A 17,760-nucleotide genomic window follows, 5' to 3' on the forward strand; every position below is an offset into this window, starting at 1 on the left:
CGGTGTGGTCAAACTGCAGAGAATGCCACTCAGGGTGTGTGTGTGTAAAGGTGGCTAATCTCTCCCTGATCCTGCTGCTGCTCTGTGTAGGTCAGTTCCCCTATTCAGCGTCAGAGTGGCCCGAGGGTGACTCTCATCTATGCCAGGCTGCAGTGATTACATGGCTGAAAACGCAGCTGAGGATCCGCATAGCATAGGGAGGCCCCTGCCACATCAGTTTCCACCAGCCACTCTCCCTTTTCCCAGCTACCCCACCAGCGAGGAGGGTGAGGGTGAGCTCCATCAGCTCTGTGCTACCAGAAGGTCACCCTGACACTAGGCCAATTAGCTGTGGCACAGTCAGGCTGTCACAGCCAGAGTGCATGCAGCAGTTGCACTGCATTGGAGTATCTGTCTGTGTGCTCTTCTTTTACACGTCCACTAGCCAGGTCCTAGGCATGTCCTTTTTCAGAGCTGTATATCACAGGCAGCCAGCTGCCTCATCCCATGTCGATTTTAGGGATAATGCTGTGCGCGTTGGTAAACATTTAAATTCCACTCAGACTATACTCAGGAAAGAGCCTGGAGGCCTTGGCTTAGGGACCGTAAAGGGCCAGAAGAGAAATATAACCTATGGGTAATGCAAAGATTACTCTAAACCCCATTGAGTCAGGCTGTGGAGACGTACCTGTCCGCACTCTTTTCTCAGGGAAAATTTCTGCTTTACAAGCCTCTAGAAGCATTAGGTCAGTGATGGCTCTTCTAGGTACCAGCATATTTTTTGCTATAGGATGGGAAAGCACAGGGAATGAATAACTTCGAACTCCATCTTCACTGTATTGCCAGACCACTGGGGCATGGATTTTTCAGCACACAGCTGTCCTTAATTCCCATTTTACAGTTCAGTGTTTTTTAATTAATTGCATTTAATCAATGCTTTTTATGTTCAGTTATTTTGCTTGTTGCAGGTTACTTGACTTAAAGCCAAACTCCTAAAAACTCTGTCAAGAAGCAATTCTAAGAGCTTGAAGTTGGATCCGACATATGGGTTAGCAATAGACCTGTCTGGAGGACGGCAATTCCATTTGGTGGCAACTTGCAAGGTTTCAAAATTTCTTTTAGTTCCACACAAGGATGAAAACTGAGCCTTTTGAATGTGTTCACGAAAGAAGAATTGTGTTGAAACCATCTCCTTTTGGATCAAACCCCGAGCTCTTTGATCCAGGAAGGAAAGGGAGAGTGCCTGTATGCTGGCAGTGCAGATTCACATCCCTGCTGCAGAGTAACTGGGGTGGAGAACAGTGTTCTGAATTAGGGACTTGATCCCAGCTCCCCTACATCCCATGATAGTGCCGTAACCACCAGCCTATGGAGAGTGATATCTTGGTTGCTCTTTCCTTGTCTGTTGAACAATTCTGCAAAACTGAAACGTCTCAGCAAAATTTCATGTAGCTGAAAATGTTCTGACCATGTCTAGCAAGCAATTGGGATTTGCTGCTGAGAAAACCTTGGTGCACGGAACTGATTTAAAAGTGACAACCATTGCTGCTAGAGTGGATTAATTAGATTTGTGGCCCAAATTACAGAGATTCCTTTGATACCAGGTGTCTGCTGCCCTAGTTCACAAGCAAGGTGACATTCCTTGAGAGTGGAAAAAGTGCAGGATTTCTTCCATGATTAAGATGTTTACACTTCTCTTGCAACTGTGTGTGTGAAAGGAAATCAAGAGAAATAAAGAGTGGAGTCTGTCTGTAAAAGTCTAGATGTCATGGTGTTGTAGCTGTGTCAGCTCTGTGTAAGCTTGAAAGCTTCTTCTTCTGCATGGGTGATCGTAACTGTTAGAATAAGTTTCCAATATGAAAATTTAAGAGAAAAATTTGCTTTCTGCAAATATTCCTTAAAGTGCGTTTTTCTTCTGTGAACACTCCAGGCAATGAAATCTGTCTCTAGCAAAAGGGACATTTACACAGTCAGACCAAATTCTCTGTTTTCACTTTTTCATTTGAGTAAATATTTCCAGATATTGCTTTCAGGCTCCAGTTGTTACATTTTCCCCCAAGGTCCTCTCCTCATGCTCTCTTCCTTATTAGCTCTGCCTTTGCCCTCTCCCCTCCTCAAAAGTGTTCATGGGCCAGCAAAGCATGTGTTAAAGTATGGGGGACAGAATGATCTTATCTTGTTCCTAATCAAGGAGGAGAGATTAGAAAACGGGAACAAAACCAATGGGGATTCTTTGAGATGTTTTGATTGTTATTTTAGAACTTTCTCTTCACTTGGCAGGAACATTAAGGTTAGAATCTTTTCCACCTCCAGCAGAGGAGCAAGGAACCCCAGAGTGAGACAGCTGATGCGACTTATCTGAAACATTAACTGCCATGCTGGCCCCTATCTCTTGTGCATATAAATACTTGACTTCAGCGGGGCATTTGGGTGCTCCCATAATATAGATATTTGCTACGGCTACTAATTACTCACCTAAGAAAGGGCTGCAGGATTAAACGTGTAGTTTTATATATATCTTAATATTGAATCTAGGAGGAGAAATGATTAGAATGAATGAGAAGATGAGCCAACTGAGAAACAACTTCCAGGTGGAAAGGTTTGTTTACTTTCAAAAAGTACCTCACAAAACTCTGCCTCTTCTTTTTCTGTTAGAATTCCTAACACCTCTTTGTCTTTAATTAAACACATGAGACATTTGTTAATAAGAGGAAGAATGGCCAGAGAGGAAGAGGCTTTTATACAACAGGAGGAGGGGTACTGAAAAATCAAATAGCAGAGGGAGATGTAGCTGTGTTAGTATGTATCCACAAAAACAACGAGGCGTCCGGTGGCACCTTAAAAACTAACAGATTTATTTGGGCATAAGCTTCAGTGGGTTTTTTTAACCCACAAAAGCTTATGCTCAAATAAATCTGTTAGTCTTTAAGGTGCCCCCGGACGCCTCGTTGTTTTTGAAAAATCAAAGCACTCAGGAGTACTTTTAATTTGTAATGACAGTGTTAATGCCCTGAAGAAGTTAGACTTTGCCTGGAATCACTGAACCCAGAGAATTTAAACCTGCCTTGCGTGAAATCCTGATCTTTGAAGCATCACTGCATTGCAAGTGAAGCAAGAAATAACCCATGAACAGGTTAAGGGTTTAGGGAGCATTATCAAGACTTGCAAAATTTATGACTCCCTGCAGGGCATAAGAAAGCTTGTAGATATGCAGTAACTGTGGCAGAAGGCTTTCTAGAAGATGCTAGAAATCGTTCTGATACAGTAATAAGGCTCATGTTAAAAAATAGTTTCAAGCATTAGAACTTTTAACTCCTATATTCTCAAAAAATAAAACTGATGAGTAATAATAGGCACTAAGGTAACACAGTAATGGGCATGGTATAAAAATGCTGGTAGATTCAACACATGAACATTCTTGCAAAAAATGCTTGAAGTTTCCAAGTGCCAATCTGAGTCATTTGATTAGTTGTTCTGGATCGTGGTGGGTGCAGGGTGGATGGGGTCAATAGATAATTCTGTCTGACAAGAAATGTTGCCATTTTCTGCAGTAGTTAAATAAGGCATTGAGAACCTGTTCCTTACAAGTTACAGTTAAAGATTGAATTACCTCCCAGGGATCAGAGTGAGAGGAGGTAACATCCTTGTTACTTTGTGTATTCTCACAAAAAAGAAAGTATCAGCTATCCTGAATTTCCTGCTGATTACTTCTATAGAAATTTTTATGCTCATGTAAACAAGAGAATTAATTGTCGTCAGAGCTATGCTTATATAGGCTACAGTATATTATATAGAGTACAGTATGTTTAACTGTTTGAAATAATTTGACTTTAGGGGGAAAAATGGGTTGGAAACTCGTGTATAGTAATGATCCCAGTCAGTTGTGTTAATAAACATTTTCCATCATAAATTGCAAAATATGAAAACAATGGTTTAGGAGTCAGCTGCTCAGTTTTATATGAAGTATGATAATTAGAGAGAAATATCTCCATGCCCACTCCCATTCTGCCCCAGGGCTAATTGTATAAATTGACCAATCTGTAATCTGAAATTATGTATGCTGGGTGAATGGAACAAATATGTATTACTTAACAGGGAATAGCTGAGTTTGTGCGGAGTGACGTTATTAATTTCTGTTAAGTCCATTAATGGCTATTAGCCAGGATGGGTAAGGAATGGTGTCCCTTGCCTCTGTTTGTCAGAGGGTAGAGATGGATGACAGGAGAGAGATCACTTGATCATCGCCTGTTAGGTCCACTCCTTCCGGGGCACCTGGCATTGGCCACTGTTGGCAGGCAGGATACTGGGCTAGATGGACCTTTGGTCTGACCTGGTACGGCCGTTCTTATGTTCTTATGTATGTTATGTTCTTATGTTCCTTAACATGCACAGAAGAGAAAATCTTCAGTACAGGAAGAAATAGGCAGGCATTGTCTTCGAGGAAGGTGGCACACTTTAAATACAGTGATTCAAGTCCATGCACTAAATGCCCCAGAGTGAGAACCAGGGTTGTTGTCAATAATCCTGGGGGATGATTTTGGAGAAACTCTGCCTTTGAGGCTGGCTGGAAAGGCTCCCATTGACTTCACTGGAGGTTGGATCGGGATCTGAGAGTAAGAATTTCAAAAGGACCTAAGTTCTATCTTCAAAAGTGACATAGGCGCTTAGGATCCCAAATTGTATTGTAAGTGAATGGAATTTAGGTGCCTGAGTGCCTAAGTCATTGTTGAAAATGTGACCTAGGCTCCCAAGACACTTGGGTGTTTTTAACATGTTACTTGTAGTGCCTGGCTATATCCTTCTCCCTCAATGAGTCATCTCAGCCACAGCGGCCCCAAAAGCCTGGTCTCAGTGACACCACGAAACACAAGCTGTTTGTCTTCACTTTCAAGGTTGGACCTAGCTCCACCCTTCCTCTCATCTTCATTCGGGTTCCCAGCTCTGATCAGCCAATGATGCGAGCCTGCAACTCCCACTTGTCAAATGCTCAAACAAGCATCTTTGTGTTTTCTCACCACTGCCCCTCACACTTGGGAGAAGCTCCCATAAATATCAGATCTCTCCTTGAAACTCTCCTCTGCTGTGATGCCTGCAAAAAAGCTTGATAACGGCAAGGCTGCTGGAGTGCTCAGCCAAGTGCCTGCCATGTTGACCAGTGTTGTCTCATTGCTTACTTGTACTCTGCTGTCTGACTGTGTCCATCTGCTGTCTCCTGTTGAATACTTCTGTTGTAAGCTCCTTGGAACAGACACAGTCTTTTCGTTCTCTATTTGTACAGGGCCATGCACTATGGGGTCCTGGTCCATGAGGAGGGCTCCTAGGTGCTACAATAATACAAATACATAATACTACTACTAATCATTAATAATACATTGGTCTCACTCCACTGACTTCAATAAAACTATTCCCGATTCACACTAGTGTAAGTGAGAGGGGTATCAGGTCTAGCACACTTAGTATTTAAGAATGGAAACATCTTTCTTTTAGAAGTATTGATATCAGCGAAGTTGCAGTGTTAATCATTTCATGCTACTCTTTGCCTCTGGCTAGCAGAGTCTAGATTGCTCCATTTTATATATTTATTTCTATTACAATGCAAAAGCCTTGCTATCCAGTCATAGGGGATGCAGAATGTCATCATGTCCTAGAGTCCAGTCAGTCAATGCATTAGTAGCTGTTTGCCTGTTATAGAAGAGCATTATTACTATAATGAGTGCTGATGGGTATGGACAGTTCTTTGTGGGGAAAAAACTGCAGGTGATCCTCTCCTATTCCTTCTCGGCCCTCAGCAAACACACGGCACAAACCATCTGAATGCTAGCTACTGCTGCACAGCTAGGCATTTGTACATATGGAATGCTGATCCACCAGCCACACTTCCTGTGCTAGCTGCTTGGACAGGTCACATCAGGTTTGGCAGAGGATCCAGCCTGTTGAACAGTTTCAGGAAATGCTTTTTTTTTTCCTGTTGCCGTCCCTCAAAATTTGGAAAGACATCATGATTTACATCTTTTGTCAAGTGTTGCACAGAAAATGCATGCAAAAATTATGCCCCACTGATACCTCAATTCGGGACAATTCCTCAGATTTGTCGCCTAAAAAGAATGGCTCAGGGTTGGGAATTTCCCTCACATCCTCAACTGTGAAGACCGATGAAAAGAGTTCATTTAGTTTCTCCGCAATGGAATTATCGTCCTTGAGTGCTCCTTTAGCACCTCAATCGTATAGTGGCCCCACTGGTTGTTTAGCAGGCTTCCTGCTTCTGATGTATTTCAATATTTGTTATTACTTTTTGAGTCTTTGGCTAGCTGTTCTTAAATTCTTTTTTGGCCTCCTAATTATATTTTTACACTTCATTTGCCAGAGTCTATGCTCCTTTCTATTTTCCTCATGAGGATTTAACTTCTACTTTTTAAAGGATGCCTTTTTGCCTCTCACTGATTCATTTTTTTTGTTGTTTAGCCACATTGGCACTTTTCTGGTTCTTTAACTATGTTTTTTTTAATTTGGGGTATACATTTAAGTTGAGCTTCTGTTATGGTGTTTTAAAAAAGTTTCCATGCAGCTTGGAGGGATTTCACTTTTGCCACTGTACCTTTTAATGTCTGTTTCACTAACTTCCTCATTTTGTGTAGTTCCCCTATCTGAAATTAAATGCTACAGTGTTGAGCCACTGTAGTGTTTTCCCCGCCACAGGGACATTAAATTTAAATATATTATGGGCCCCATTACCAAGTGCTCCAGCTATATTCATCTCTTGGACCAGATCCTGTGCTCCAGTTAGAACTAAATCAAGAATTGCCTCTCCTCTTGTGGGTTCCAGGACTAGCTGCTCCAAGAAGCAGTCATTTAAGGTGTCAAAATACTTCCTCTCTGCATCCTGTCCTGAGGTGACGTGTATGTAGCCAATATGGGGATAGTTGAAATCCCCTATTATTATTGAGATTTTTATTTTAATAGCCTCTTCAATCTCTCTGAGCATTTCACAGTCACTATCACCATCCTGGTAAGGTGGTCGGTAGTATATCCCTACTGCTATATTCTTCTTATTAGAGCATGGAATTAGTATCCATAGAGATTCTGTGGTACAGTTTGGTTCATTTAAGATTTTTACTTCATTTGATTCTATGCTTTCTTCACATATGGCGCCACTCCCCCATCAACATGACCTGTTCTGTCCTTCTGGTATATTTTGTACCCTGGTATTACTGTGTCCCACTGATTAGCCTCATTCCACCAAGTTTCTGTGATGCCTGTTATATCAATATCCTCATTTAATACAAGGCACTCTAGTTCACCCATCTTATTATTTAGAATTCTAGCACTGGTATAGAAGCACTTCAAACTCTTGTCACTTTTTAGCTGTCTCCCATTACATGATGTAATTGAATGAAACTTTTTTTTTCATTTGACTGTTTCTCATCAGATCCTACCTGTATGTTATCATCTTCCATCCTCACCTCCTTACTAGGACATAGGGGAGGATCTATTAATGGAGATTCTCTAAGGGATGTCTTTGTCCGAACCACATGCTCCTCTGCACCTGTTGGCTTTCCCCCAGCCCTTAGTTTAAAAACTGCTCAACGGCCTTTTTAATTTTAAGTGCCAGCAATCTGGTTCCATTTTGGTTTAGGTGGAGCCCATCCTTCCTGTAGAGGCTCCTCCTTTCCCAAAAGTTTCCCTAGTTCCTAATAAATCTAAACCCCTCCTCTCTACACCATCATCTCATCCAGGCATTGAGATCCTGCGGTTCTGCCTCTCTAACTGGCCCTGCGTGTGGAACTGGAAGCATTTCAGAGAATGCCACCATGGTGGTTCTGGGCAAAGCTGAGGCTCAAACTTCTTAATTATTATTGTACTTAACACTTCAACCAGTGGCATTTGTAGAAAATCTCTGGCATGCTTTTAATGAGATTTTACATTTGCTTCATCATTTTTGGTGTATTATTTAATTAAAATTTTTTTCATTAGGTGGAGGAGTGAAATTTAGTAACCAGAGAACCCAAACCCTGAGAGAATCCTTGGCACACTGCTGGTGTAGTCCTGCCCAGCTACGGACATGTTTGATAGTCTCCTGGTTTAGGTACCTCATCCTTGGTATTTGACATTGTACAGCCTTGGAGAGAATGCAACAAAGTTAGGGAAACAAAGCTGTAACTTGAGAAGGGGCAGGAAGTTGCACAAGTTTCAACTCTGTTCTTAATCTCTGTCCCTACAAGATGCATTTCAAGTTAAACTATTACAGCACCGATGTTTGATGGTGAATGACACTTTTGGATGACACCCAGCTATATTTTCTAAGAAAAAATATGGTCTTATAATGGTGGCAACTTGCCACAAAAAGGCATTTATAATTGTTCCTCATGGTGCAAAGATAAAGAACATGAAATAGTCTTCCTAGAATAGTCCTTGAGACTCCTTCACAAAGTGATTCAGAAAGAAAATTGCATTAATACTTAGGGATGCAAAGTAGAGGAACTCTACAATTTCTTCAAAAGGCTGGATTTGGTGGCCACTAATATCCCATCTTTTCTAATATCTGTGATGCATAGTTCAATGGGACTGAGAGCACTACCTCCCAGCGCTATTCCATTAAGATAATTTTAAGCTAATTAAAAATAACTTCTTAAAATGATCATTCTGTAGTCATAGACTGTGCTAAAATTTAGAGGCTACATTGTAGTTTTCATACATAATAACAAAGAAATTGAATCCTTACTTTGTCTTCCCTTAAAGAAGCATTAATCAGATGGACAGAGACAGACAGACAGAAGAATCATGCAACTAGAAAGACATGGTAAACTTCATCACTCAGACACTCCCACTCATTTGTACATTGCCTCTTTAGATTACAAGCGTTTGGGGGAAGGGATCTTGTTGTCTTCTGTGTCTCTAATCAACTGTTCTATTCTGTTCAGGTTATTATAACACCCCCCCAGCCCACCCTCCATCACTGTAGTATCTGAGTGGCTTCCAGAAATGCATTAACTGATGTGACTAGCATCTGTGATGTCTGGTACTCTTTTCTCCTTTTTTCTCTCCAAGGGGAAATTGATGTGAGGCATTTTTTTTACAGTTTGTTTTAATTTTTTTGTTTGATTTCTGTTAGCACATTATTTGTGTTATGTAAATAATAATAATTAATAAATTGATACCAATAATAATACTGAACTTTTCCTCTATAAAACTTGTTCCAGGAAGAATGCATTAAACAAACGGAATAACTGTCTCATTCTGTCATAGCATGTACAAAGCTGAATGTGTAAGGTTCGAGTCCCCCTACCCTCTCACCTTTTGTACCTTGAGCGATGGCTCCTGTGGGTATATCCCCCCTGTTCAATTTATAAAGGTAGGTGGGGATGTGTGTTGTTGGAGCTTCTTCTTTCCTGGCTTCTACATTTCTGATTTATATTGATTATTACAAATAATTATCATTAATATTTACTTAGCTCTTTACATTCTCAGAGCACTTTATGGACATTCCTTGATGGATGCTCACAAACACTCAGTATGTGAGGTAGGCGAGTATTGTTTTCACTCTGTTGAATTTGATCCATGTTTTCTGACCAAACAGGGTTTTCCCTCTCAGCTTTCAATCACGTCATTATTTTCAATGCAGAAGGTAGAGAAGGTGGCAAAATGTAACTTCTCTGTTTGGCAGCTTACACAGATAAAAGACCAATAATCAGAGCCCTTCTGATCAAGAGCCAAATGAAGTAATGACGGAGGGTATCTTTCTAGACATAATCTTCATGACACTCCAGCAGAGGGAGGTCTTTCATGCAGCTATCCGCTATAATCAAGTTGTTCTCTAACAGCATTTCCCACAAAGATATCTCCATGAAGGAGACTCCCAGTCATTTGCTTGCTGTCTGTGCAGTTGGCAGCAAAGTTAACAGTTGTATAATTAAAGGTAAATACTGTTTACTATCCTTTAAAGCAAAAGTATGATTCACTTCTGTACATTCATACTACTCGTAACTGTTAGAGATGTTTTCAGAGTAACATTTAGCAATAATTTCTCTAATATAAACACTCCAAAATTTTGAGTTATTTTAACATTTTATTGTACACAGATGTGGTGAGTGTGTTCTTATTATCTGAATGTCTAGAAGTCTAATAAGAATACAATAAACAATCTCGGTTGATTCTGTGCACAGTTAATAATTGCTTTGATGTAATGAATATCCAACTGAGAATATTACCAGAAAAATCACCCTTGCCGTGACGATCTGTGCAAATACCATTCTCTGAGGTAGAGAATTTCCAATACAAAATTAAAATTGTAAACACTATTAATTTGGTAGTGGGGGGAATACCAGATGGCAGTCAGGATTTCTTGGCTCCTGCAGATGCATGCAAAATCCTGTACTCAGTCCCACTGAGGCCATGTGCCACTTGTAAAATGATTGAATTGTATATCTCTATACTGGCATTCATACAACTGCACTGACATACTTTAATACAGATGCATCAACAATGCACAAATTTATCTTCATGCCCAGCCACAGCTAACAATTGCACACATGCATTCGTGCGTGTATATTTGTACTCACACATTCTTACTCTTCTGCACATCCATACTCATGTGCAGTGCATTTGGTTCCCATATAGGTATACATATACAGTAAGGAATATGAGGGGGAGGCTTTACAGAGTCAGGTATAGTGAATCTAACTTCACTGTGGTGTATGTTAGGCCTCCATGTTCTATTTTATTTATTTATTTCAATTTCCATTGGTCCAACAAAGAGCATCCACCTGAGCTCTCAGGGTCTTTGTTAGTCTCTTAAAAATACATGCTTAAAATAAACAGACTCTATCAATTACCTCCGAATCACTGCACCCCAGAAACTACCATAAATATAACAAAAAATTAATAATCCCTCTAAGAGAAGCTGAACAAGAGTATTCCTATCACCACTACATAAGAACAGCCAATGGTCCATCTAGACCGATATCCTGTCTACTGACGGTGGCCAATGCCAGGTGCTCCAGCATGAATGAACAGAACAGGGTAGTTATTGAGTGATCAGCCACTGTTGCTCATTCCCAGCTTCTGATAGTCTGAGGGCTTAGGGACAGCCAAAGCATAGGATTGCATCCCCAACCATTTTGGCTAATAGCCATTGACTGACCTTTCCTTCATGAACGTATCTAATTCTTTTTTGAACCCAGTTACACTTTTGGCCTTCACAACATCCTCCAGCAATGAGTTCCACAGGTTGACTGTGTGTTGTGTGAAGAAATACTTTGTTTAAAACCTGCTGTCTATTAATTTCATTGGGTTGACCCCTGTTTCTTGTGTTATGTGAAGGGGTAAATAGCACTTCCCTATTCAATTTCTCTACACCATTCATGATTTTATAGACTTCTATTATATCCCCCCTTAGTCTTCTCTTTTCTAAACTGAACTGTCCCAGGCTTTTAACCTTTCCTGATATGGAAGATGTTCCATATCCCTAATAATTTTTGTTGCCCTTTTTGTACCTTTGCCAACTCTAATATATCTTTTTTGAGATGAGGTGACCAAAACTGTGTGCAGTATTTGAGGTGTAGGTGCACCATGAATGTATATGGTGGTGTTATGCTATTTTCTGTCTTATTATCTATCCATTTTCTAACGGTTCCCAACTTTTTTAGCTTTTTTGACCGCTGTTGCACATTGAGCAGATGTTTTCAGAGATCTATGCACGATGACTCCAAAATCTCTTTCTTGAGTGGCAATGGCTAATTTAGAACTCATCATTTAGTATGTATAGCTGGGATTATGTTTTTCAATGGCATTTCTTTGCACTTACCAACACTGAATTTCATCAAGCATTTTGTTGCCCAGTCACCCAGTCTTGTGAGATCCCTTTGCAACTCTTCTGAGCAGGGCTGGCTTTATGAACTGCGGGGCCCGATTCGAATACCCAGCAACAGTCCAGGGGTTCGGCAGCACTTTGGTGGCAGGGGGTCCACTCTGGGTCTTCCATGGCACCGAAGAACCCCCCCCCCCCGCCAAAATGCCGCTGAAGACCCCAGGAGCGGACCGCCGCTGAGTGAGTAAAAAAAAAAATTAAAAAGGTGCCTAAGGCACGGGGCCCTATTAGGCAAGGGGCCTGATCCCGAGGAATTGAGGGAATCGGCCTAAAGCCGGTCCTGCTTCTGAGTCAGCCTCAGACTTAAGTTTCTTGAGTAATTTAGTATCATCTGCAAACTTTACCTCATCGTTGTTTACCCCCTTTTCCGTATGATTTATGAATATCTTGAACAGTACAAGCTCCAGTACAGATCCAAGGGAAACCCCACTATTTACCACTTTCCATTGTGAAAAGTGACAATTTATTCCTACTCTTTGTTTCCTATCCTTTAACCAGTTACTGATCCATGAGAGGACCTTTCATTTTATCCCATGACTGCTTACTTTGCTTAAGAAGGCTTTCTGAAAATCCAAGTACACTGTATCAGCTGGATCACCCTTGTCCACATGCTTGTTGACACCCTCAAAGAATTCCAACAGATTATTGAGGCATGACTTTCCTTTACAAAGCCATGTTGTTGACTCTACACAGCAGCACCTATCTTTTGTTAGTTTCAGAAAGTATAATCTGGGTTTATTTGGCTGAAATCTGCATTTACTTCAACTAATGTATTCAAGAGACATGGTGGGTAAGGTAATATCTTTTATTGGATCAACTTCCCTCACCAACAGAAGTTTTACCAAAATGATGCAGAAACTAGTGTTGTATGCATTCTTAACATCTAAATTAGGTCTTGCCCTTTATAGAGATTATGGCTTTTTACTTGTAATCTATAGATGCACTAACTCATATTCTGGCATGCTGAATTCTAAAACATTTCCATTCAGATCTCAGAATGTATCAGTATTTTTAAAAAAAAAAAATCAGAAAGTTCTCTTAAAACCAGGCTGACTAGGAGCAGTTTGTCTAACTGATCCGTCCCCTCAAATATACTGTTCTGTGGTGCTGTGTTTCTAACATGCTATTTCTACTTTTAACATATATTTTCTGTACAACAGGTATTGGGGGTAGCCGTGTTAGTCTGTATCCACAAAAACAACGAGGAGTCCGGTGGCACTTTAAAGACTAACAGATTTATTTGATCATAAGCTTTCGTGGGTAAAACAAACCTCACTTCTTGAAGAAGTGAAGTTTGTTACCCACGAAAGCTTATGCCCAAATAAATCAGTGAGGTTTTTTACCCATGAAAGCTTATGCCCAAATAAATCTGCTAATCTTTAAGGTGCCACTGGACTCCTTGATGTTTTCTGTACAACAGTATGGGGTACTTCGGACAAAAAGGTAGAAAAGTTGTTTTTATTATTGTTGTAATCGCCATAATTTCACCATGTTTGCCCTTGCCCCAGGGCTAGTCTAGTCCTTTTAACTAGAGTAATTAGTTTTCATTTATAAACTTCTATTCAAATCTTGTTAATCTGGTCTTGGCGAACCCATATGGATATCCAAGAGGTTCATGCAGCAACTAGTCTAATTACAGCATAAGTATATACAGAATGTACACTACCTTGCCGCAGTTAAAAATACACAAAGATCTTCTGTATTGCCAAGATCTGACTGTATAACAAATATATATTCAATATTAATCGTGAAAAGAACAGCATTTCTTACAAGATTTGTTTTATGTTCTGTTTATTGCTATAGTGAAAGAAAGCATCAATAAAACCTGCAAGCATTCAAAAGAAAACAAGTTGAACTTGTTTTTAACATTAGCTATTATCAAAAGTGACTTCACACAAATTTTCACAGAGAACCTTTTAAAGTGTACATGTCAAGGCTATCTAGATAATAATGGCAAAAAACACCATTTGAGAATAAAAAAAGAACTTTATGAACCCTAAGTGGTATTGTCTTAGCCATTATTGTAATCAACATCATTTTAAGTATTTTTTCCCCTTAAAAAAAGACTTCGTACTATTAGGCGGAGGTTAATGGGTTGCTATCTGTTTTTTTCTATATATGATTACACAGGGGTTTTGATGTTTAGCAACAGTATCAAGCCAGATCAGTTATGACAAATTCATTGCTGCCAGAAACTTCCCTTGCTTACTGCCTTTCAGAAGAAGAGAACAAACTCTCTGAATATCTGCAGATCTTGTGGTAATGCTGAATGATAAACGGAGAAAGGGGGTTGGTGTTGAAGTAGTTAGGACTTAAATACCCGTTCTTAAAGAATCAGTATAATATCCATGGATATTCAAATATTCCCACTAAAATTGTGGATAGGATTGAAACCTCCCCCATGAAGGCTGCTACATTGGAATATGTCTTCCTATTTTACTATCTTTACCTAATTAGGCCTTGCAGATGCTCAGCTTCATGCAGTCTAACTGAGGACAATGGTTAAGCATGTGTTTAGGCTGTTTGCTGCCTTGGGGTAAGAGTGCTCAGCACTTTTCAGGAGTGAGCCTGAGAAGCACATTTTTATGTGACACAGAACTGCTGGTATCCAGGTTAATGTTTTTGTTTACTACCTTGGTATGCTGGTATCCAGGTTGAATGGCTTTTTACCCTACAACCACAAAAATGTTAAGTCATTGACATAGAGTTTAGAATACAAGAGATGGGCTTGGTTTGAATCTGAGGATTTATGGAAAACAAATTACAGTACTTGCCAGATCCAGCTTTCAGTGCCAGCTCAATGGAAGTAGGAAAATTAAAACACTACTTTTAAAATTGTATCTAGATTAAAAAGATCATTTAAATCATCTGATATACAGTTTACATAGCTTTAATCAGATCATTAACTTTTATATAGACGTAGTGGGCAAGAAGGCACCTATAAAGAACTCTAAAACAGCTTAATTTAAAACTTCAAACATGTAGCCTTTCATTTGCCAGTTGGCTGACATGTTTGAAGAAATGTAGCTTAAAAGGAACAAAGTTATACTATATTTGAAAACTGCATATCTCAACTGCAGTAGGGATCCACTACATTTTAACAATGCACACAGATGAGACACTCCAGATATAATGTTTGTTCCAACATTTGAATACATATACATGTGTAAACACATTTGAAACTCACATTGTAGATAAAAATAAAAACATAGTTTATTTCAATGTGCAATAATTTAATTTTAACTTTGCACATTTATTTTAATGTAAAAGAATTTCAGATATATGCATGTATTTCTATATGCAATAAATCTTTTTTTCTTTTAAAATATGACAAGGATATTACATTTACAAAAAAAATGAATGCAATTTTATAGCTGAGCTTTGTATACACACCAAAGGCAGGATATTAAAGTTATGCTTACTAATGCAAACAACATGTGCTGCCAGGGCTGGCCTTACCATGAGGCAAACTGAGGCGGTCACCTCGGGTGCCAGACTGTGGGGGTGGGGGGGCCACTAGGACCCAGAGTGTAGAAAATGGTGTCCGCTGCTGGTGCATATGTAGTCTCTTTGCTCGAGATGCACAGAGATGGTGGAGGGCTGTGCTGGAGGAAGGAGGGCACAAGAAACATAACAGGCAGGCAGGAGAAAAGGTGAGAGGGGCTAACATAAAGCAGCAGGAGCTACAGGGAGAGAGAGGAGGAGGAGCGTCTTATGTACCTCTACAGCACCCCCTGGACTGTTTAACACCAGCTTCTCAAGGAGCTTCCTGTTTCTTGCTGTTTCCCTGAACCCACCCAAAGAGAACAGGCAATCAGCTGAAGAAGTTGGAGCCAGTTAGGCCCTTAAGATGCTGATATGTTCCCTCACTCAGGCCCTGCTACCAGCCTGCTTATTTGTCCCTTTCAGTTGAGTGTTGAGAGCCACCCTAGCTGGCACAGAAGAGCAGTCATGAGTGAAAGAAGAAAACGCCCCTCTGGGGCAGCATTCAGAAAAAGAAAGAAAGCAAAGGAAGCTTTTCTAGCTAAGCAGGAAGGAGCTCTCTTGAGATACACAGACACAAATGTTCATGGTGAGCCTACCGGCCCCAGTGAGGATGTGAGTGGTGAGGAGATGCCTGATCTTCCAGTTAGTCAGAGTGCAGGTGACCTGGCAGCTACTGCAGCATCCATATCTCCATCTCAAATGGATGTAACCATGCACATTCCTGAAGAAAAGTGTAGATCAGAGAAGAGTGTGGTGGAGGTGCAATAAACAGCTGATGCTGAATTTAGTTCCTTAAGTCTAGATGATCCAGGACTGTGGACCCACTTGAGCAGTAGCCCGAGGGACTTCCTTGTACTGCCTGGGCCACAGCAAGTGAAAAACTTCATGTTCCCCAAAGACCATGAAAATAGAAGTTTCCATCCAACACATTACTGGTGTGAAATACCCAATGGTGACAAAGTGGAGAGGCCATGGCTTATGTACTCAAAAACCCAGAATGCTACCTACTGTTTTTGTTGCAAACTCTTCCAGTCTAATGTTCCAGCCACATTGGGTTCTACAGGAACAAAGGACTGGAAGAATCTGGCTAGAAATCTGGCATGCCATGAGAAGGCAGTGAATCCCCAGAGAGCATTCCATAGGTGGAAAGAGCTTGAGATGAGGCTAAGGTTAAAGGCCACCACAGATGATCTGCATCAAGAGAAGATTGCATGAGTCTCTTTACTGGCAAAATGTTCTGAAAAGGCTCATTGCCATTGTGATGATGTTTGCTGCCCAAACTAGCACTGCGTGGCACTTCACAGTCAAGATCAGCTGTATGTGCCAAACAATGGAAACTTCCTTAAAAGTGTGGAGCTGATGGCTGTGTTTCATGCTGTACTCCAGGAGCATCTAAGAAGAGTCACCACCCAAGAAATATACACACACCACTACCTTGGAAAAACAATTCAAAATGAGATCATACAGTTACTGGCAACAAAAGTCAAACAGAAGATTGTGGCAGATCTGAAGTCAGCAAGATATTACCCTGTTATTCTGGACTGCACACCTGACATCAGTCATACGGAACAAAATACTTTAATGGTGCGTTTTGTAACAACAACAGAACCTAGTGAAAATGTCCCTGCAATGGTAACTGTCAGAAAGCATTTTCTAGAATTTACTGACACTGATGATACTACAGGAGCTGGTATGACAAATGTGCTTCTTAAAAAGCTGGAAGATATGGGAATTGTGATAGCTGATATGAGATAATGGGCTACGATAATGGTGCCAACATGAAAGGAAAGAACAGAGGAGTGCAGACCTGGATCCGAGAGTTAAACCCCTCAAGCATTTTTGGCCAATGCAGTTCTCATTCATTGAACTTGATGGTCAGTGATGCAGCATCAGCTTCTAGTGAGGCTGCTGAATTTTTTAATGTAATTCAAAGCATCTATGCATTTTTCTCTGCATCAACTCATCAACGACAAATTTTGAAGGAACATCTGGGAACATCCTCTCTGACACTGAAACCACTGAATGCCACACGATGGGGAAGTCGAGTGGAGGCGATAAAGCTATCAAACACCAAATTGGGAAGATAGATGATGCCATAGTTGCCATTATGGAGGATAATGTTATGACAGGAACTGTTCGTGGGAGAACGGTGGCAGAGGGAAATGGAATCACCAGAAACATACATAACTTCAAATTTCTGTGTGGCTTAGTGTTGTGGCATGACATACTGTTTGAAATAAATGTTGTAAGCAAGAGACTTCAAGATGTCAACCTTGATATATCTGGAGCAATGGAACAACAGGACAAAGCAAAGTCATACCTACAATCTTACTGGTCAGATGAGGGATTTCAAAATGTTCTGAAGAGTGCACAGAAGTTGGCAGAGGAACTTCACACTGAAGCTATTTTCTCACCCATTCAGGAATACAAGA

Source organism: Gopherus flavomarginatus, chromosome 15, assembly GCF_025201925.1.
Source record: "Gopherus flavomarginatus isolate rGopFla2 chromosome 15, rGopFla2.mat.asm, whole genome shotgun sequence".
Lineage (NCBI taxonomy): Eukaryota > Metazoa > Chordata > Testudines > Testudinidae > Gopherus > Gopherus flavomarginatus.